This window comes from Aotus nancymaae, unplaced genomic scaffold (genome assembly GCF_030222135.1).
Source record: "Aotus nancymaae isolate 86718 unplaced genomic scaffold, 86718_ANA_hifiasm-v0.15.2.pri h1tg000036l, whole genome shotgun sequence".
Taxonomy (NCBI): Eukaryota; Metazoa; Chordata; class Mammalia; order Primates; family Aotidae; genus Aotus; species Aotus nancymaae.
In genome coordinates, this window is record NW_026988450.1 from 66,826,257 (window position 1) to 66,850,452 (window position 24,196).

Here is a 24,196-nt window from a genome sequence, read left to right on the forward strand (position 1 = left end):
TTCACAAGTCTTCAAACAGCAACTCCTACTTGTTCTCTGAGACACAGCCACACAGAATTAGTTGAAGATAAAAGATCCTTTGTTTTAACACAACCCAGATATATTTGGCTCAAATTATTTACTTTTTCTATTTCCTTATTTTGAGCTGGTGGCCCTCCCGTTTTTCTAATCATTTGAATTTATATGAATGGCTCAAATGATACTTTGGTTTGAATACCAGTTGAACATTTGTAAGTCTCAATGGACATTGGGAACAGGATATACACAGGGACTTATTCCCAAGTGGCTTCTATAGTATTGTCAGTGGGGACCTAAAATTCTGAGAGGGGAGCACTGTAATCCAACAGGATGGAAGAGATCATGTCCTTTGACTCACAATGCCCAACACTGATCTACCAAGGGAGGCAGGAGAGTAGAGTGAAAAGAACAGGCTCTTGGGCAGTAGACACAGAAAGTTATGTACATTAGCTCCACCATTTGTAGCTACGTGGCTTTAGTTTCCTCAAACTGAGTTCTAAGTGTGACTATCCACCTTACCAAGTGAGGCTTAACTAAGACAGATTTTTTAAAAGCATCTGGAATAGACAAGTATTCAGTACTTGGTCAAACTACCCCTCTATAATTATCTGATTCTAGGGTCAGAAATTAAATGACACCATTCAAAGCATAGTGTTACACAGATGCCAATTCGTCAAAAAACAAAAAGCCTATAAAGAATTAATATATGTTCAATAATAATGCCGGCCTAACTCTGTACCTCTGGTTCTCAATATGCCTTCATTCATATTCTAATCACCATCCAATTACCTAAATATAAATCCTTTTATATCAAATTAATTTAATAAACTATTTATAAAAAGGCAGTGAGCTCAACAACTACCAGAAAATTAATTCCTAAGATAATTAGCAAGATGGCTTGACCAAAATATTTTCTTCCATCAGGGTGTTCCCATTAAGGGAAAGCTGCTGTTCACTTTTCAATCAGCACTAGAGGAGAGACCTGAATTACCAGGCTTAACTGCAGAGCCACTGACCACCCAAAGACAAAGAGGAAAGTATCAGGAACCAGGAAAGAGTCAACAGGGTTGTGTGGAGAGCCATCTACTTTTCTTAGGCCTCAAAGTAATGAACCTGCTGCATAAACCCAAGGGAAAGGAGGGAGTGTATGTAGATTTTATTTAAAACATTTCTAAAGCACATTAAATACAGTAACTAGTTACCATGACAACTCATAATTGTTCCCATTTCATGGTTGTGGCAAGCAAGGTGAAAATAAGTGAACTACCTAACATCACACAGTTTGCAAATGGCAGAACTGACCAGGCAGTCTGGCCCAAGACTCCCTGTTATTAACCACCGCTGTGGGCTGCCTCTCTACGTCAGTCATGGTCGAGTCTCTTCCTAATGACCAGCTGCTTGTGGCAGTTTCTGTCATTCCGGTCTCCACTGCATTGATCTGCTTTTCATGATCTGCACTGTTTCTCCACAGCAGTGAGTGGGAGCTCCAGGAACTCACTAGAGAAGAGCTGACATTCCATTATTTGACATTAAGCTACCCAAGCAATGAAAATATGTCATAGTTACTCAAGGCCAGTGTCAGAAAATTTCTATTCAACACCTGGGACACCATTTTCAAGACAAATGGATTTGGTAGATTGTTTTCTGTCATTTGATGAACAGTTAGCAATCAATACATGTGTAATTCTTTTGCACAAAACTCAGCATTGGCTCTCCATTTCCCTCAAAGTAAAAGTCAAGTCCTTACAGCAAACTACAAGGCCTTTCCTAATCTGTGTCTCTATTACTGTCTCTCTGATCACACCTCCTACCTTAGTTCACTCCCCCGAAACCACACCGGCCCCTCTGCCCTTTCTGTGACTTGCCAGACACACGGTGCCTCAATACCTCTGCACTGGCTGTTCCCCTCACCTGGATCACTGTATTAGTCCAATTCACACTGCCGATAAAAGACATATCTGAGACTCAGAGGGAAAATAGGTTTAATGGACTCACAGTTCCACGTGTCTGGGGAGGTGTCACAATCATGCCAGAAGGTGAAAGGCGTCTCTTACATGGCAGCCCAAGAGAGAATGAGGAAGAAGTGAAAGTGGAAACCCCTTATAAAACTATCAGGTCTTACGAGCTTTATTCACTGCCACAAGAACTATATGGGGGAAACCAGCCCCGTGATTCAATTATCTCCCACTGGGTCCCCCCACAAAACATGGGAGTTATGCGAGTACAATTCAAGATGAGATCTGGGTGGGGACACAGGCCCAAGCTGCATCAATCACTTTACTCCAGAATTCTTATAGCTAATTCCTTCTCAAATATTTACCAAAACACTGCCTTCTCAGCAAAGCCTTCTCTGACCATCACTACACCCACCAGCACCAGCAATCCTTCCCTTACTCTTCCCCCCATGATACTCTTTCTCTTTTTTAAAATATATAATTGCTTTTAGAAAGTAAATCCTGCAAAAGTGGGTATGTTTGTCATTTTTGATCCCTGCTACTTCCCTGAACACTATCACAGTGCCTCTTAGTTCACAGTTGCACACATATCTCTTGAAAACAATGTAAGAGGAAAGGAGTGCAGAGGGAGAAAAGTGTAAACAGAATACCAGAATCATATTTAGATTCAATAGGCAAGGTCTTCGTAGAACCTAACTGACACCAAAACCCAACATATAAAACGAAGAAAAACCTAGGTATGTACTTTGTAACACTTCAGCATTAAGTAATGTAATGATTTTCTAGACAAAGAGAAGTAAATGGTTTTCTCTTCCATTCCAGCTTCAGTAGGAAGGACATTGTACTTGATTACTGATACCTGCAGAGAGAGGCAGCATCTTGCCACATGTCCTAAGTGAAAGATAGCAGTGGGTGACCACAGAATAGTGAGCAAATCAGAAGGTTACATAAAGAGAAGCAATCCTCCTGAACTGCACAAGGGGCAGCATTCATCTCCCCAACAGTTTCTGACAAATGTCAGGCACTATGTTTGGACCCAGTAATGCAAACAACAGGGTCAGGTAAATTAATCATTAAGTAACCCAATGCACTCAATACAATGATAGAGGTATGAACTGTTGCAATAGTCTCCTAACAGATCTCCCTTCATTGACTTGGGTCCCCTCAACAGCACTCTCCTGGAAACAACTAGAGTGATTTTAAAAATGCACATCACAAACTGCAGCCCTTCAGATGTCTCCCTGACTTCCCATCATCTTCAGATCCAGCCTGTTAACATGGCCTGCAAGGCTGCATGTGATGACCCCTACATCTGGATTTGGCTCCAGCAGCACTGGCATCTCCAGTTCCTGAATACACCTTCATGCTGCCTCCTCCATACAGTTCCCTCTACCTGCCCAGGCCTTTCTCAACCTCTGCTTCTCCACTGATCTTGGCAAAATAATTTATTCTCATCTTTCAAGTCTGAGTTTATTTTACTTTGAGACTGAGTCTCGCTATGTTGCCCAGGCTGGCATGTAGTGGCATGATCTTGGCTCACTGCAACCTCTACCTCCCAGGTTCAAATGATCCTCCTGCCTTAGCCTCCAAAGTAGCTTGGATTACAGCCACGCGTCACCACACCAAGCTGTTTTCTATTTTTAGTAGAGACAGGGTCTTACCACATTGACCAGGTTGGTCTTGAACTCCTAACCTCAAGTCTACCTGCCTCGGTATCTCAAAGTGCTAGGATTACAGGCATGAGCTACCACCACTGGGTCTTTTTTTGTTGTTTTTCTTTTTTTGTTGTTTTTATTTTTATTATTATTATTTTTTGAGATGGAGTCTGGCTCTGTCAACCAGGCTGGAGTGCAGTGGCACAATCTCAGCTCACTGCAACCTCCACCTCCAGGGTTCAAGCAATTTTCCTGCCTCAGCCTCCTAAGCAGCTGGGATTACAGGTGTGTGCCATCAAGCCCAGCATGCATGCATGCATTCATTCATTCATTCATGTAGAGAGACAGAGTCTCACCATGTTGGCCAGGCTGGTCTCGAACTTCTGATCTCAAGTGATCTGCCTGCCTTAGCCTCCCAAAGTACTAGGATTACAGGTGTGAGGCACTGTGCCTAGCCATTCTACAGCAATTTCTAATTTAGTATTAAACTATTTGTTTACAGCATATAAGTTCCATGAAAACACAGGCCATCTCTATTTGGGTCACCATTTGAATACTTAACACCTAGCAGTGTTCTCAGCACATAGTAGAAGCTAAGACAATATTTTCTGAATAGCCAGTTAGGTGGTTGGCTGACAAACCGGTAGGAAGAAGGAAAAGAGGGAGGAAGGAACGGAGAAAGGGAGGGAGGAGTTCAGGGGACAAAGGAAGACTAAGAAAGAACCATTTAATTTTCTATAACAAATCAGAAAGTAAGATCCTAGCAGGCTTTGCAAAAGAGGGCCATTTTGATCTATTTTTACCAATCATTTGAAGCCAAAGACTTAATCAGCCCTGTGCTAGATGGTTTGGGGGCACAGGAGGGATTTAAAAATGGTGGATCATAATCCCTGTCCTCAATGATCTCATAAATGTGTGGGCATGACTGACTTACCTAAATGAAAAAAAAATAGCAGAGGCACAAAAAAGAGTTCCATTAAATATAATAAAGCTCCAAAATACAGGGCTTGGATAATAAATCACATAAGGGAGAGACAGGAAGTTTCCATAGAGGAAGTAAGACCTGCAGTTCGCCTTGGAAAACACTCACAGAAACACTTACTCTGAGTCTGGCAATGTTCCAAGAGCTCTACCTATATTAACTCATTTAATTTCCCCCAACAGCCCCATGAGGTAGATTACAACAATTACTTCCATTTTACAAATTAGGCAAGATTACATAGCTAATTAATGGAAGAGCAGGGATTCACATCCAGGCAGTATTAACCCTCAAAGTATGATGCCCAATGACATTTGTCAAATGACCATTCATTACTTTCATTCCAAAAATAAAGGTCATGAGCATCTTTTAAATTCAATAGGTGCCGAATCCTATAATTTTAAATACATGAAATGAGCATTTAATGCAGCAGGTCAGACCCTTGATACAAGATGACACTTACCTTCCCCAAATGGGCATTATCAGTCATTTCAATCCTTTTCCTAGTGTTAAAGACTTCTTGAAGGAAAAATCATTTTAACTTGTCCCAACTCACTTTACTTCATACACCCCAACTTTTGCTGAATGGTTGCCACATGGAAAGGAAAATGGGTACAGTCGACCCTCCATATTAGTGGGTTCCACATCTATGGGTTCAACCAACCTTGAATGGGAAATATTTTTTTTAAATTGTGTGTGTACTAAGTATGTTCAGACTTTTCCCCCTTATTTTGATTCCCTAAACAACACAGTATAGCAAAATGTATACCATTTACACTACAGTAATTACTGCATAGGTTATATGCAAATACTATGCAATTTTATATCAGGAACTTGGTCATCCACGGATTTTGATATCTGTGGATATCACAATCTAGAACCAATCCCTCACAGGTATGGAAGGATGACTGCATGTATTTTATTGCTTGCTTTAAAGCTGTCCAAGGATCGGTAATTCAGGGAACCCCTAGAGGTCACCTCATCCTATAATGAGGACATTCGGATGCTTTTGCAATGAAATTCCTCCAGAAAAGACCCAAAAAGGACCTGCCTGGAAGCCTCCTCCATACTGAAGTGCTTTCATTGGCTTTTTGAGTATTATTCCCAGGGAAGCCACAAGGAAGAGAAAGTAAATACATTTTATATTCAGTAAAATTGGCAATTAGAGGGCAGTGCTGCAAAGTATTTTTAAAGTATCTGATCTTTGCCATCCATCTCAATCTAAAAAAATTTCAGGTGCAAATATAATCATGCTAGCTTTATGCAGAATATGATGAGCCTCATGAATAAATTATTAGAGAGACATGGAAGAGGTATAAGGGCATTAAACAAAATTATTTAATAAAGTAATAATCATGTCAGAAAGCATATCTGCTATTTGTAACAATCAAGACAATAACTGGGAGTGTTTGAGGTTAAAACACAAACCATCAGCAGCATGCTAGTAATTCACTGCACTTGACATTTTAAGAAGACGCTCTTTTGCGTTAACATGTACTTTTTATGGAGAAACATACCACTTAGATTTGTAAACCAAAAAGGACTGACATTATAAGAACCTTGTCTTAAATCACTTTCTACATTTATTGTCCTGCTTGTGTCATCTAATGCGGTCATTTACAATTTGCTTTAACAAATAAGAACTTCTGTCAATCATTCAACCCTTGCCGTATTGAGACCAAGGTTGCCATCTAGTGAATTTCATTATGACATTTTATTTAGTAGGCAGTAGCCAACTTTGATTTTCTGTTAGTAAGATGAAATTTAAGTATTACGATGAATATATAAATCAATGATATTAACAACTTTCCTATATGCCCACTAATACTTTTATACAATCAAAAAATTCTTACATCTGTGAAGAATGTACACAATTAAACTAGACAACAGTACAGAAATTCACATTTGAGGACCTACTAAGGGTCAGATGCTTTACCAGGATATTTGGTATAATATTTCTAATTTAATTTCTAGAATATCATGATATTCTAATTCTTGGCCCCATTTCATTGACAAGGAAACCAAGGTTCAGAGAGATTAACCTGCAGAAGGTCACCCAGACAGATTCAAAGCCAGATTTATTCAATCAGCAAATACATATCAAGTGCCAACTCTATGTCAAGTATTGTTCTCAATACTAGGTGCACAACAAGAAACTAAACTGAGAGAATATCCAGCTGTATGGAGCTCATTCTAGTGGAGATACACAATTAAAAATCATCCTGTGATATGTCATACAGTGATACATGCTATGAGGAAAAACAGAGTAGGGTAAAGGGAAAGGGCAGGAGACCTTATCTGATAAGGGAACACGTGAGCAGATACACCAAGTCAACTATGTGGATGAGGTGGTCATGTGTGTATCTGAAGAATGAGCTTAGGTGTGCTAGCCAGGTGCAATTTGTAACCAATCTATAATACTCTATTACAAGTAAATTACAAATGTATTATTGATACAGCTTTGTAGTTCAAAATATCACTGTCCCCATGGTTTCAGTCATGTAAAATGAGTATGTCTTAGAGATCTACTGTACAACACAGTGTCTATAGTTAACAATACTTCATTGAATACTTAAACACGTAAGAGGGCATATTTTATGTTAAGTATTCTTATCACAAAATAATAAAAATTAAAGAGGGCTGGAGGAAACTGGGAGGTATGCTTATGGCACAGATTGTGGTGATGGTTTCATAGGTATATTCTGTACATTCTTATATCCAAACTCATCAAGCTGTACACATTAAACTTTTTGTATATCAATCATACAGATTTTTGTATGTCATAGCTCAAAAAAGTGACTGAAAAATACCACTGTCCTCTTATCAAGTAGAACACCAACTCAGTTGAGATTCCCTCACAAAACCACCAGGTACAATCTCCTAGGGAGACTTACCTCTCTCTGTTGCCAGCATACTTCTGTCAACTCTTGGGTGCTTCGCTCTCACAGAACCAGAAAAAAACAGTCTGCCTTTGTCTCTAGAAGCGTGGTTACAAACTCTAAAATGTCACGTGTCTCTTCTTTCTCTTTGATTTATTGATTTAACAAATATTTATGAAATATTTTCTCTGGGCATTGAGAATATGGAGGTCAAGGAACCCAATGATCCTTGGTCTTATGTAGCTTTCATGCTAATGGATCTACCCAATGATGCTTGTGGGTGGTTCTGACCACCCAGCTGGAAATCTGTTCCTGTTTGTCTGCAATTACATCATCATGATCTGTAGTCCCAGGACCTGGCTTTTCACTTGAACTGTTCCTCTATGTGCTTTTTCATAGCATAAATTCTATTATACATTTGTTATCCTATGACACGGGAATCAGCAATAGGGAGGCCTCTGGCTCCCTATCTGATAGGATTGAAAATGCGTGGGCCAAAGATATCCACTAATATTCTGTAAGTAAACCAGACAGCCTGGTTTGCAAAGACTCCCACCTTCACACCCCACACCTAGGACTTACTACTTTTTTCTTTCACCAAGTCAGTGCTCCTGGGAGAGGTAACATAATGAAACAATTCACACAAAAGCTGCAATGACACATTAAATACACTTTTCTCCTGCAAATAACAGAGGTGGAAGAAGGGGGAAGGAGGAAGAAAGACTAAATAGGCTGACTGGATGGTGAGAGAAGGCAGACAGGATAAAGCAGAACACAGTTCTACCCACCTTATTCCATTTGTCCATAGGCAAAATGCATATATAATTTGTAGTTGATATATGCATATTATAAACTAAATAATTTCACTTTGAGCTAGCAACATTTAAATAATGTTATAAGCAGTTCTAGTAGCTGAAATCCAGAAATAATTTTGAATTTTCTAACTTCAATAATATGGATTTTGATGAAGAATAGGGAACTAAAAGTAGTGTTTGAGGATAAAAAGGAATAAATAATCATAAAAAAACTAACCAATATCATTACAATTACTCAGTACTGATATGGTCAATCCAAACCCAGCCTACTGGTTTCTATCTTCAATTTCCTCATCTGTGAAACAACACATATCACAGAGTCACCATGGGATGGAATCAAATAATGTTGTGTCAGTCAGGGTCCTGGCAGGAAGCAGATGGCACAATGAGGTACATGAGAATTTCATAAAGGTAGTTAACAGAGTGGCACCCCAAATTGTCCATATCCTTGCCCCAAAATCTGGGAATGTTACCTTGCACGGCAAAAGGAAGTTTGCTGTCATGATTAAGGTTAAGCACCTCAAGATGAAGAAGTTCTCCTGTTATCAGGGAGGCCCAAACTTAAAAGTAGAAGACAGTAGCAGAAGATGGGGTCAGAGAGGTATGATGTGAGGCTTAACCTGCTATCGCTCACTCTGAATAGAAGGAGGGACCACAAGCCAAGGAATGCAGGCAACCTCTAGAAACTAGAGAAGGCAAGAAAACATATTCCTTCCAGAGCCTCCAGAAAGGAAAGTGGCCCCGCTGACACCTTGATTTTAGCTCGGGAAGACCCATGTTGTACTTCTGCACACAGAACCATAACAAATTAGTTTTGTTTTAAGCCACAGCACTTGTGGCAATTTGCTATGACAATGTAGAAAATTAATACGGCAGGTAGTATTGACCAAGGTACAGTAAGGTTTAAGGAAAGCAACAAAGGGAGGTGAAGCACCTCTGTGCTAGCAATGGTGGGAGTCAGACAGCCCATCTAGGCACAAAGAACAAGGCTCTGAGAGGGGCATGGCTGGAGCAGAGGTGCCCTCTGACAGGACCGATGGCCACAAGAAGCAGAACACAGCCACTGTCAAACCAGCCCAACAGAGGTGGAGTAAGGGGAATAAATATAAATATTCCCTTTACTCCTGCCCATGCTGGCATTTCCCAACAGGAAGTCAGAGGGAAGGGGAGTGTGGGTGACATGGTCTTACCAGGGTCCAAGCAGGGCAAAGATGGGTGCAGAGTGGATCTAAGTGGGGCAAACAGAATCCCCAGTACAAATGTTCGTAAAGGACCTAGGGTGAGCTGGGACATGGTCAGCTTTCCATCTAGGCAACCTATTTCACCACCTTAGGGTATCAGCGGCTGTATGTTTTTGTTGTTGGTGTTTTCCAGCAATTTTATATGATTGTGTTATATGCAGCACATAATATGAGACTTGAGCACTAAGCTACTCTGGGAAATTCATCCAATTTAAAAGATGATAAGCTTTGAAAGGAGTTCAGGGGAAGGCACGCTAAGTTTAATGAATAAGCAAAGACCAGGACCAGGAGGGGCTGGAAGACAAGCCAGGCCACACTCAGTGTACATCAGATACCTTCATTATTTCAGAGTTCCGCTAGTCCTATAAGGTTTCAAGCAGTCCAGGCTTCTGCTACTTAGGCTGAGAGTGGCCAATAACATTGTGGTTTAGCAAAAAGAAGAAATCCACATCTGGATGTCTCACGTTGCTTCTGAGAGGACTTCAAGGAAGGACTGCAGTTTTATTGAGCCTTTAACCTCATAAATATTATGCTTTGTGCTAAGCACTTTCGCAAATATTCTTTTGTTCTAGTTTCCCAAATGGCTTCTTGAATTACAGATTATTGGTCCCTTCTTAGAGAAAAGGAAAATGGAACTTGGGGATGAAAAGGAACTTGCTCAGAGATAATGCATGGCAGAATTGGGATATGACCTCAATCCTTTACATTTTAGGTCCGCTTTCTTCTCTATCACAACATGGTGCAGTATGGCTGGACAAGTCATGGCTTCATAACTTGAAACACAGACCAACAAAATGCACAATGATTTTCAAATGCTGCACTCTGATTAATTTCACCAGTGACATATACTTAATATAATCCACTGTTACCTCACAGCAGCAGCCTATTCACTGTTCAGTTCGACATACAGCTGGTGAATTTAAATGGAAGTATGCTTACTTTCATAAGTATGTGAAAGTGTGTCTGCAGATTCACAGACACCCAGTCAGTACAGAAGTAAAAACAACAACAAAAAAATCAGAATTAACAAATGTGGGTTTATAACCATTATCAATAATGATGAGCCTTACCCCAAACACATTTTGTTCTTTGGGACACAGTTAATAAGACATGTATTGTGTACGCTCCACCCATTCATTAATTTTACTATTTTTTAAAATGAAAAGTTGCATCATCTGAAGTGCTCAAAGAAAAATGTTTTACATAGTATGTCTAATGGAAATACTGGAAACACTCCAAAGAGACTCAGAACCACCATAGACAATTAATTTTATTATTGCTTTTACTTTTTTGAGGTATGAAAACAGGAAGGTGCACTAACCCTTAAAGGTACAGTGTAATAATACTTTGCATATGTATACACCATGCAGTAATAACCTCCATCAAGACCTTGGGAATTTCCATCATCCCAGAAGCTTTCCTCCCATGTTTCTTGGCACCGAATCCCCTCCCACCAAACCCCATTTCCACAGCTATTCTGGTACCTCTATCTCTTAGTTTTGTCTTCTGTTGATTCTTACAAAAATGGGATGATACAGTATATAGTCTTCTGTGTCTGGCTTCCTTTGTTCTATACAACATCCATATTGTTACATGCACCAGTAATTCATTCTTACTGTGCAGAGACTACACCAGCTAGTTTTAGTTTTTTCCTCCCTTCTCCTATTGGTGGACACCTGAGTTATTTCTAGTTTGTAGCTATTTTGAGTAAAGCTGCTGTGACATTCTTGTACAAGTCATTGTTTGGATACATTTTCATTTCTCTTGAGTAAATACCTAGGAGCAGAATGCTGAGTCATAAGAGAGTTGTTTAACTGTATAAAAACAAAAACAAAACAACCTTGTCAAACAGTTTTCTGAAGAGGTTGTGCCAGTTTACACATTAGCAACAATGTGTGAAAGTTCTAGTTGGTTCTGGTCAAACCCTGGTATTGGCATTGGTTTCCATATAGACATTCTGGTGAGGAGGCTGCGGTATCTAAGTTTTTCATTTGCTTTTCTGTGATAAGTAATGATTATGTGTTTATTGGCCATTTCAATAACCCCCTTTTGTGAAGCGCCTGTTCAAAACTTTTGACCATTCTTAATTGGGGTGTTTGTCTTTTTCTTCAGTGATTTATAGAACATCTTTATATACTCTGGATATAAGTCTTTGCTGGATTTATGTATTACAAATATCTCCACCTAGCCTGTGGCTTGCCTTTTTATTCTGCCATGTCTTCCGATGAGCAGAAGTTTTTAATTTTAACACATCTACTTCATCATTTTTTCTTGTGGTTAGTCATTTTTGTGCTTTGTTTCAGGAATTTTTGCCTAATCTGAGGTCATGAAGATACTTGCTTTGTAAGCAATGTTTAAAATATTCTAGTTGCAGAAATCTTCAAATGCCAGGAATTTCAGCCTCTAGACTCCTCCTAAGTTTCCTCTAAACAAACTAAAATAAATGAGCTTCTTCCCCGTTTAAAGATCTCTAGAGAAACCACCTTGATAAATTTCTTTCAGTAGCTTTTTCCAGTGTTTTAAAATCCTTCCTGTCAGGATGTTTTTTCTTTATGTCGACTGGAAATTACAATCCTGTTCATGTGATGGATTTATAATGCCTCTAATTTTCACATTAAAAACTAATTTAAAATATTTTTAACTCATAATGTCCTTCTGTTCTAAGCACAGTTGTTACAATGTCTTCTGTCTTATTGTGTTTCCTATGTTGGGTTTTCCTTTTGTTTAATACATGAAAGGAAGTAGCATGATTTAATTGTTCAAAACAACTACAAAAATTATTCATTTTTACTAGGATATTGAGATCCTGGTGGACTCTGGGATGGGGTGGGGGGATAAAAAAGGAAAGGAGGCAGCTCTGCTTTCCTGAAACATCCTAGAAAGTTCAGATTAATATGAGGGAGGAACGTTCCTCTTACATACCACTTCTCTGCACAGTCTCTGCCTATAGAAAAAGGCAGGAAAAGTATTTAGTAAAATTTTTAAGTTCTTACTATCATGGCATTTAAAAAATAAGAAGTCTGATATTGTTGATGTAGCAAATCATTATTATATGTTAACATTTTGCAGCTGTTCAGTTATAAGAGTCATGTAACTTTCCTATTTAAGATGCTAATCAATTTTTCTTAATACAAGCTAAAAGGGAGGGAACCCATTTATTGTGATGGGTTCCCATATTGTTGGCAATTAGTTTATAATAGTGGGTCACGTCCATCATTTTCCTATACTTCAAACCAGTCACTAGTAGGAATTGAGAGTGAAAACTATCAAGTGTTATTTGTATTGATGAGGGATTGCTTTATTTTCATTATCTTCATACCTAAGGACAAAGAAAAGAGAAAGCAAAATATCATAGAAATGTGAGTAAGATTTTTGTGTTCAGGGACAATAATAAAGCCAGGATAGTAATTTAAAAATGAAAATCTGACCATGTTAGTTAGGATTAGGTTTAGCTAAAAGTAACAACAACAACAACAAAATTCAAAGGTATTTTTCTGTTCTCTTCTTGTTCTCCTTCTCACATTTCAGGGATACCATGTAAACTACTTTCCATTAAGTCCAAAGGATCTGACCTCAGGTGTGACTAGGCCGAAGGCCATATCTAAGTTTCTGGAAGCAGGAAGTAAAGAAGAAAATGGCCAAACACCAGTTCTCTCCTAGAGAACGCCTCCAGAAATTGCCAAAGAATACTTCCATCTGCATCCTCTTAGAGTTTATCTGCATGGTTACATAAAGCTACAAGTTAGGCGGGGAAATGAAGCCTTTTCTTTGGATTGCTATGCCCATCTAAAACTTTTTATTACAATTAAAGAAGGAAAAGCTGGGCACGGTGGCTCACACCTGTAATCCTAGCACTTTGGGAGGCCAAGGCGGGCAGATTACAAGGTCAGGAGATTGAGACCAGCATGGCCAACATGGTAAAGCCCCGTCTCTACTAAAAAAATTTTTCTTAAAAAATTAGCTGGGCATGGTGGTGTGCACCTGTAGTTCCAGCTACTCAGGAGGCTGAGGCAGGAGAATCACTTGAATCTGGGAGGTGGAGGTTGCAGTGAGCTGAGACTGCGCCACTGCACTCCAGCCTGGCGACAGAATAAGACTCTGTCTCAAAAAAAAGAAAAAGAAAAAAGAAACCTGGTGGAATGCAGGCAAGCTCTGCTACACCAATTATATAATTCTACAAAGTAAAACCAAGCGCTGTCTTCCCATTGCCCCGGGGATAAATATAAAGCCCTTAATGGAATGAACATGATATTCCCAGACTGGCACCTGTCCACCTGGCCAGTGCATCATCTCTGTCATTCTTCCCAGCCTGTGCTCCAGTTACACCAGACTTCTTCAGCTCCTTGAAGAAGTGAGTTCTTTCTCACTTTCCAAATGTTTAGGAAACTTTTTCCCTCTTTGCTCTTTCATCTGAGTCACTCTTCCTCATCTTGAAAGAATCTGCTTAAATGCCACCTCTCTCAGGTCTAATATCACTTAGGTGTTTCCCTTTGCTTTATGCATCTGTGCCATCATAAGACTCATGCCACAAGTGATTTTTTATTTAATGATTTTCTCACCCATTGAACTAAAAAACTCATGGAGGAAGGCACTTCATCTATTTTATTCATCATTGCATTCTTGGTTATCTAATACAGCATTTTCATTTTTAGGTAAATTAATTTAGAGCAAAATGTATAGATCCTAAGTGTTTTCTCCTATGCAATCAATACCCCTAACCAAATATAAAACATTTTCATCCCCCTGAGGAGTTGCCTTATTCCCTCTTCTAATCAATCCCTACCCCTCATAGTAACTTCTATTTTATTTTCTATCCTTACAGAGTGGCTTTGCTTGTTTTGTACATCATGTAAATGGAATCATACAGAAAATACATGCATGTGTCTGGCTTCCTTCACACAACACATGTATGAGAGTCAGTCATGTTGCTGTGTATACAACTTATCTGTTCTATTTTAAGCTACAGAGAAGCCCATTGTGTAAACATATCACAATTTGTTGATCCATTCTCTTATGGATAGATATATGAGTTGTTTACATTTTGGGAACATTATGAAGAAAGTTGCTGTGATTATTCATGTACCAGTCTTTGTGTGGATGATTTTCTTTCTCTTGGACATACTAATTGATAAAACTGCTGAGTCACCTGGCAAGTAGGTATTTAAGTTCAATTTACTGTGTGTTTAAATTTAAGAAGTTGCCAAGTTTTCCAAAGTGGTTGTACCATTTTACATTCCCACTCACAGTATGTAAGTTATGAAGTTCTGGTTGCTTCATGTCACTGATACTGGTCCCCCTTTTTTTTTTTTTAAGGTTTAAGTCATACTAGTAAGTATCAAGTAGTATTTCATTGTGATTCTAATTTGCATTTTCCTAGGGACTAATGATGTTGAGCACATTTTCATACACCTATTGGCCATTTCAACACCTTCTTTTTTGAAGTGTCTGCTCAAACCTTTGCCAATTTAAAACAAATTGGGTTGTTTCTACTTTGAAACAATTGATTTGTATGAATTCTTTATATATGTTGAATACAGGTTATTTGACAGATATATGCATTGCACGTATTCTCTGTCTGTACAAATAAAGTGGTTAATATAAGAATTTAATAAATATACTTTAAGTTAGAAGGGGTAAAAGTTACTTAATTTGGTAATAGGGAGATTAATCCATTTGAACAAGCCATTTCTTGGCTCATGCTATCTCCATTTGCTGCCATGCTCTCTCTGCTGTTTTCACATCCATTCATAGATGACTAATACTTTTTATATATCTCTTCAGCTACGTCACTTGTATTATTACAGTGGGCCCAGTATATCTCCCAGTTATTTAAGAAGAGAAATATACTTCTTTCTTACCTAACAAAGGTATATAAAATGATACTGGACATAAAGAGGGAACCTGAAAAATACTCTGAATTAACCAATTCTGGTGGGCTCTTCAGAGCCTAGTATGTTCGAATTATGATACAGAAACCATATATGAAAGCTAATATTCTACTGTTAGATTATACAAATTGACTTATCCACCTAAAATGAATACTTGGGAAAATTACTTTCCTTAATGTATGAAGAGGCAGAAAAAAGTGATGTGTGTCAAGCATTATCATACCTTAAAATCTCCAATCAAAGATACCACACTAAAATGCAATTTAGTGGAGAAGACACCTCTGTCTGCTATATACCCAGCATATTAAACAATATCCTACAACAGAACAAAGAAAAATATGAAACAGAGGACATGAATAACCAGCTGGATGGCCTAAAACCAGAGGTTTGTTAGAAGTCAATACAACTAATGTTGAACTTGAATGAATATTTATGCTGACACCAAAATAGTCCAGAAAATATTATTTTAAGCCAAAAGTTAAAAAAAATGTTCTCCCAGTTGACCAAGTGAAAAACTTTGGGGTCACCCTTACATTCTCCCTCTTCTTCACCCGCTTATCTGGTTAATTGCCAAGTGCGATACGTGCTAATTTCTCCAAGGTCTGTTACCCCTACTGAATGCTGCCTTATTCAGACCTCATCAGCTCTCACCAGCACAAAACTCTTAAGCATTCTTTCCTTTTTCTGGCCTACTTTTGCTTCTGCTCATTTCTCATGATTCTGTTAAATAAAGTGCAGGTCCTCACATATTAAAGGAAGCTCATCATCTGCTTCTACCCCTCTTTATAGCTGTGATAGGCAGAATAATAGTCTCAAAAATATCCATGTTCTATCCCTTAAAATCTATGAATATGTTGTTTTCCAGAGCAATAAGGACTTTGCAATGGGATCAAAGTGAAGGGATGATTATCCTGGGTTATCTGTGCATGTCCAATGTGATTGTAACCATACCAGATCATTCTGGTTCATTTCTTACGTAACAAAATTGTGAATTGCTTTCAGTTGCCACAGACCCACAAGCTGAAGGTCACATAACCTGAACATGCCCAGATGAACCAGGTGTGCAACCTTGGGTGGAACATTCAGACCAAGAATGAAGGACTGAAATACAAGATGGACACCACATGGCAGAATCCAGTATCTAATCAGACTGAAACCTGGGATCACCCAATGGCAGGAACCAGTCAGATCATGCATCACTACCCTCTGCTTATAATAAAACAAACTCTAGCCCTCAGCTAAAGGAGACAGATTTGAGTATTTTCTCCTGTCTCCTTGCCAGTCTACTCACAATAATGCTTTTCTCTTCTCTGGTGCCATGATATTGTATTGGCCTCCACGTGCATTGGGCAGTGAGCCCACTGATTTCTTTAACATGATCACAACGGTCCTTATAAGAAGGAGACAGGATTGTCAGAGCAGAAGAGATTTGAAGATGCCATGTTGCTGGCTTTGAAGATGTGGAAGCGGCCACAAGACAAATAATACAGGTGTCCTAAAGAAGCTGGAAAAGGCAAATAAGTCAATTTTTCTCCAGAGCCTCCAGAAGGAGGGTATCCTTTTCAACCCCCTGAGTTTAGTCTATAAGACCCATTTTGGACTTCTGATGTCTATAACTATAAGATATAAATTTGTGTTGTTTTCAGCCACTATGTGTGTGGCAATTTATTACAGCAGCAATAGGAAAATACATACAACAGCTTCACCTGTCTTCACTTTACAAATGTCAGCAGTAGCTATGTGCTGAATGTGTCATGTCATGCATTTCATGAAATTACATTCAATGCTGTCACATGTTTGGAGTATAGAGTCCATAAGGGCATTCCCTAGTGTCTTCACTGAAATATATACTCAAAAGTATTTGCTGAGTTAATCAATGAAGGATACCCTGCCTCAGTATATAGTGCTCCCTCAATCCCAACCACCTTTCCCTTATTCACCTGGTTAATTACTACTTATTACTGATTAATCATTAAATGTCTGGATTCTTCCTAGTTTCTCAAGGAGTTAGTCCTTCTGTTGTGCTTCCCCAACACACTTCACACTTCATCTGCCTATCTTCTAATTCTTTGTGCACACGTCTATTTATTCTACAAATTTGTGAGGACAAAAACCATTTCCTTCCCCTGAGTGCTCAGCATAGTGTCTCACACAAAGCATAATATAATAAAAATCTGATGAATGAATGCCTTCCATCTACCCCAAATAATGTATGGTGAAAACAGGGGTTACCCAGTTCTACATCTCTCACCTATGTCATCATAAGCAAGTTCCATAAACTTCCCTAAGCTCAGCTTCCCTACCTATAGCCTGGGGATATGACAGTCCGTATATTATGGAGGACTTATAAGAATCACATGAAAAAGTGCCCATAAAGTGCATGACACAAGTGTGTGACATACAGTATATTTTCAGGAAACATTAGTTGCCCCTGTCAAAATAGGACTGACTTGAATCTTGGACATTAAGCAAGCCACAGCACATGAGTCTCAGAAGCCCAAATTCCAAATCTTTGGGGAAGTGTGACATCATGGCATGCATTCACTTTCTCTCCCAGTCTCAAAAACAATTCCAAATATATTGACCCTGTCAAACATCTCTTTACTTCCAAGTTCAGCTGGGTGTGATTTTTACATAATCACTTCAGCTAAGGGCTAGGGGAGGGATAGCAGGGGATAGGGAGGCTGGGGAGGGATAACATTAGGAGAAATACCTAATGTAGGTGATGGGGCGGAGGATGGAGGCAGCAAACCATCATGGCATGTGTACACCTATGTAACAATCCTGCAAGATATGCACACGTACCCCAGAACTTAAAGTAAAACAAAAATAAATAAATATGTAAATGATGATTAGTTGAAAACTGGCTAATGCATTCTGATATTGCAGGAAGATAATTAATCTTCACCTAATTCATGTAGGTGCTTCTGACTGGTTTTTTACCTTATCTCTTTAATTTCTCTAAATTTTGGTTATCAAAATGGGGACCTTGATCTTGCTAACCGGGTGAACGCTACAGTTACTGACTGATACTGCTCTATGTCACAGTTTCCTCAACTTTAAAATGGGTATATTAATAGTACTTACCTCTGAGTTTTAGTAAGGATTAAATGAGATCATATAGAGAGAGAATTTAGGAAAGTGCCTGACACATTTAGGTGCTCATTAAATGTTGGCTAATGTGTTACTAATGTTAATCATTTTGAAACCATGTTTTGAAATAATACAACTTGTAATATCAAGGCCATCTACTTGGGGTTTAAGAGTATAGAATTCTGTTTATAAGAATCACAAGCATTTAAGACCCAAATCAAGAACACAATCTCATTCACAACAGTCATAAAAAGAATAAAATACCTAGGAATATAGCTAACCAGGAAGGGCAAAGATTTCTATAATTAGACTTACAAAACATTGCTGAAAGAAATCAGAGACAACAGAAACAAATAGAAAAACATTTCATGCTCATGGATAGGAATAATCGATATTATTAAAATCACCATACTGCCCAAAGCAATTTACAGATTCAGTGATCTTCCTATCAAACTACCAATGTCATTTTTCACAGAATTAGAAAAAAAAAACTATTCTAAAGTTTATATGGAAGAAAAAAAACAGCCAGAGTAGCTAAAGCAATCCTAAGCAAAGAGAACAAAGCTGAAGGCTTCATAACTACTTGACTTCAAACTATACTACAAGGCTACAGAAACCAAAATAGCATGGTATTGGCATAAAACAGAAACAGAGACCAATGGAACAGGTTAGAGAACCCAGAAATAAGGCGGCATACCTGCAACCATCCAATCTTTGACAAAGTCAAAAATAACAAGCAATGAAGAAAGGACTCCCTATTCAATAAATGGTGCTGGGATAACTGGCTAGCCACATGCTGAAGATTGAAACTGGATCCCTATCTTTCATTACATACATAAATCAACTCAAGATAGATTAAAGGAATAAATATAAAACCTAAAATTATAAAATCCCTAGAAGAAAACCTAGGAAACACCATTCTGGACACTGGCCTTGGCAAAGTTTTCATGACAAAGTCTCCAAAAGCAATTGCAACAAAAACAAAAACAGACAAGTGGGACCTAATTAAAGATCTTCTGCACAGCAAAAGAAACACTCAACAGAGCAAACAGACAACCTACAGAATGGGAGAAAATACTGCAAACTACACATCTGACAGAAGTCTAATATCCAGAGTTTATAAGGAAGTTAAACAAAGTTACAAGCCAAAAACCAAATGACTCCATTAAAAAATGGGCAGAGGACATGAACACACACATCTCAAAAGAAGACATACATGGCCAAGAAGAATGTGAAAAAATGTTCAATACCACTAATCATTAGAGAAATGCAAATCAAAACAATGAGATACCATCTCACACTAGTCAGAATGGCTATTACTAAAAAGCCAAAAACTAACAGCTGTTGGCAACATTGCGGAGAATAAGGAACGCTTACACACTGCTGGTGAGAATGTAAATTAGTTCAGCCACTGTAGAGAGCAATCTGGAGATTTCTGAAAGAACTTTTATAAACAGAACTACCACTGGACCCAGCAATCCCATTGTTGGGTATGTACTCAAAAGAATATAAATCATTCTATCAAGACACACGCACCCATATGTGCATCACAGCACTATTCACATTGGCAAAGACAAGGAATCAACCTAGATGCCCATCAATGGTAACTGGATAAAGAAAATGTGGTACATATACACCATAGAATACTAGGCAGCCATAAAAAATGAAATAATGTTCTTTTCAGTAACATGAATGTAGCTTTTTAGGATAATGTAGGTCATTATCCTAAGCGAATTAATGCAGGAATAGAAAACCAAATACCACATGTTCTCACTTATAAGTGGGAGCTAAACGTTAAGTATACATGGATACAAAGATGGGAACAGCAGACATCAGGGCTTACTTGACCAGGGAGCATGGGAGGAGGATGAGGTTACCTATCAGGTACTATGCTCACTACCTGGGTGATGAAATCATTTGTACATGAAATCCCAGTGCACACAATTTACCAATGTAACATACCTGCACATGTAGCCCCGGAATCTAAAATAACAGTTGCGGGAAAAAAAGAATACCAGCATTTGAGAACATTTATTTCCTTTTTTTTTTTTTAAGATGCCATTTTGAGGATCAATACACTTAATCAAGGATTTAGAAGTTTTCAGACATGTAAAAATGGCTAAAATGAATGTAACAAATCTGGTAAGAAACGCTAATGAAATCTGAAATGTCAGAGGAGACATCAATTAAAATTAAAAACCAAAATGAGACTTTCAAAGGTAGAAACAGATGGAGAATATGAAAGAAAGGAAGAAAGTCAGGAAGTGGAAAGAATGAAACAACACAGGACTAATTAAACAGAAGAACAGGAAGCAGATAATTAACGAACTGAAACAAGGCAAGAAATATGCTATATCAGGGTGTACTACGTAGACATAGACGCCATTCTGAAGCCCTGCTTGCTTCGGATTCCAACTGAGACAAATTTACCCTGACTTTTAAAGATGGTGTTTTGCAACCCATTTAATCTTTTCAATGACCACAAAGTCACAGAAACAGTCTCTGTTTAAGGCCCCTGTTTACAGAACAAGATGCTGTTCCCTTGAAGAGAGGTCCATTACTATGGTATATAAGCTATAGAGATGAATGAGATTGTGTTTACAATGAAATATAAAGTAAAAAACAATATATGCTAAAATATTTCATTTAAGATCAGCTTGTTTAGCACGTTATGCTTGTAACATTTAGTACCTTGCAACACTGCTAGAGGTACATGGGTAGCTCCAGGCATATCACCAAATCAGAATGGGAAATCACTGCTGTGAATTTCTAATAATGTCACAACTGCACCCCTTTCTTCTTCCTCTAAAATCTATGATGCTAGCTGTTTAATAATAATGCAGATATACTTTACTTGAAGTAAATTCCTGTGAAAAGATCAGTGTTCACACCTAGATTTTTCATGGCTTATTGTATATAGCATAAAAAATATGAAAACTAATAGAAATGATTAGTAAAAATGATATTGCCAAGATATGTCTTGATGGAAAGAACATACAGCTTTCATATTAAAATAAAAGTATATGTTTATTCATTCAACAAATACAGATATGGCACCTATTAGGTGTGAGGTGTATCACAGAAATGGTAGATAGAACTAGAGGACAGGCAAAATGCAGCACCTTTCCTCGGACAGTATAGTGTCTTGTGCTACGAAGTGTTTTCCATATATGCTTTATCTCCCCACCAAGTTCACTTTACACTGCCCACACTCTCCAGTGAATACATGCTGACTTATCTAGATAGAAATTTGATAGAGGCTATTATCTGCCAGAATAGGCTAGGGTCTGCTGCAGTAACGAACAACCCCCACATCTGAATGACTTAACACAAGTTTATTTCCTGATGACACTACATGTCCAGTATAGAGGCTCAACTTATCATAGTTACTTGGGGACTTAGACTGGCAGAGGCTCATCCTAGCATGGGTTTCCTTAATGACCACAAATAGAGAAAGGGGGGTACCCACCCAACCAGCAGGAGAACAGAAAGTTCAATCTTCTACAGGCCCAGAAGAAGAGAAGGACCAAATATTGTTACTTAGAGCTGATGATTACGACAGTGATTTACTGTAAGGAATAAGAGGAATTAAAAAAAAATTGTGGCAAGAATAATTAACGTGACCTATTTCCAGCTCCAAGACTTATTAGCCACATGCCCACAACGTCCCCTAACCTCCTCAAGCCAAAGTTACATGGTAATAATACCATCTCTTGCCTATCTTAGAGATCTGCAGCTTCAGTGAAGCAGATACTGTTCAACACTGTTTTACATTTCTAGAACATGTGTAGGCTTTCAGAACCGTTTCATATATCTATGTGTTCAAGGAGAACACAATCAGCCAGGGCTAGAGAAAAACTTTGGAAAACTAGAGGCTGCTAAAAATAAAAAGTCAGTGTGGATAAAGTACAAATAATTTATAAATCTTGCCCATAGACTCCAAGATTACCAAGCTGAAGGCCAAGAGCTTCAGTGATCTCTTTCTTTGAGTAATGAAAAAGATTCAAGATGCTCACTTCCTCAACTTCTGAGTCCTCAAGAAAATCAACAGAGTTATCAGGGGTAGCCAACATCTACCGAAGACTGTCTTTAATGTGGCTTCATGGTCCTCTACGCCGGGACAACAAAGTGTCCTTTTATGCCATCTCTCACTATATGACCTCCTCTTCCCACATCAAAGTAGACATTGATCTATGTGGACCCCAAGTCGATGTTGATCTGTTCCCCAGGATACATGCCTCTGAGTTTTGTACTTTTTTTTTTTTTTGAGAGAGAGTTTTGCTCTTGTTGCCCAGGCAGGAGTCCATGGTCTTGGGTCACTGCCACCTCTGCCTCCTGGGTTCAAGTGATTCTCCTGCCTCAGCCTCCTAAGTAGTTGGGATTACAGGCATATACTTCCATGCCTGGCTAATTTTGTATTTTTAGTAGAGATGGGGTTTCTCCATGTTGGTCAAGCTGGTCTCGAACTCCTGACCTCAGGTGATCTACCCAACTCGGCCTCCCAAAGTGCTGGGATTACAAATGTGAGCAACTGCGCCCAGCCTGCAGTTCTTGAATCTCCATCTTTTGTTTCCATATCAATTGCTCTCAAATGTGATTAGAATCATGCCTAGGACATAGAGACATGGGTTCCTTTCTGTGAAGCCATTCCTGATTCTTTCCATCAAAATCAATCATTCCTGCCGGGCGCGGTGGCTCACACCTGTAATCCCAGCACTTTGGGAGGCCAAGGCGGGCAGATTACCTGAGGTCAGGAGGTCAAAACAAGCCTAGCTAACATGGCAAAAATCCGTCTCTACTAAAAATACAAAAATTAGTTGGGCATGGTGGCAGGCACCTGTAATCCCAGCTACTTGGGAGGCTGAGGCAGGAGACTCACCTGAACCCGGGAGGCAGAGGTAGCAGTGAGCCGAGATGGTGCCATTGCACTCCAGCCTGGGCAACAGAGTGAGACTCTGTCTCAAGAAAATAAAAAATAAAAAATAAAAATCAATTATTCCTTCATCTATGATGAGAATACAATTATTTTACCTTGTATTTATATGTATTTAGTTCTTGCTTGGATTAGTGTTGTTGACATTCTGATCTCCTCTAGCACATTAGACAGTGTAAGAGGGTAGAGGGTCTAGGTACTTACCTCATTGTCCAGCAATGCCTGGCATGGTGGTCTGTGTGGAAGAGCCACCCAGTAGATACGGGATGAAGGGAATGCCTCTCTAGTCACTGTTTTCCACCTTTTCCATTTCCTCTTGCCCTCATATGGCCCCTGACTAGGTTTGGGTATTTGCAAGCCAATCTAGCATGAGATGCTTTTCTCAGCGTAAACCTTCCCTTTACCTATTATTCTCTCTTCACCCAAACTTTAACAACTGTCATTTTTATGTCCCAATGTCTTGCTTTGTTCTCTCAGTGTCTTGCTTTCCACAAAACTAGATGTTCATCACAATTGCCTGGGAAGCCTTCTAAAATATATACAAACTCAGGCAGATTTTATTTATTCTCACCATGGGAAATAAGTCTGTGATGTAACACATGTTAATTAGCTTGATTTAGTCATTCCACAATGTGTATATATTTCAAAAGATCATACAGTACACCATAAATACATATATACAAAGATATACACCATAAATATGATTCAAAAGATTATACTGTACACCAAAAATGAATATA

The 24,196-nt window shown here is 38.7% G+C and overlaps 1 protein-coding gene across 8 annotated transcripts in view; it reads right to left on the reverse strand.

Moving 5' to 3' along the window:
* The window catches only part of SAMD12 (sterile alpha motif domain containing 12), a 490,937-nt gene that overhangs the window by 354,234 nt on the left and 112,507 nt on the right, over positions 1-24,196 (reverse strand). The gene's annotated exons all lie outside the window — the stretch shown is intronic.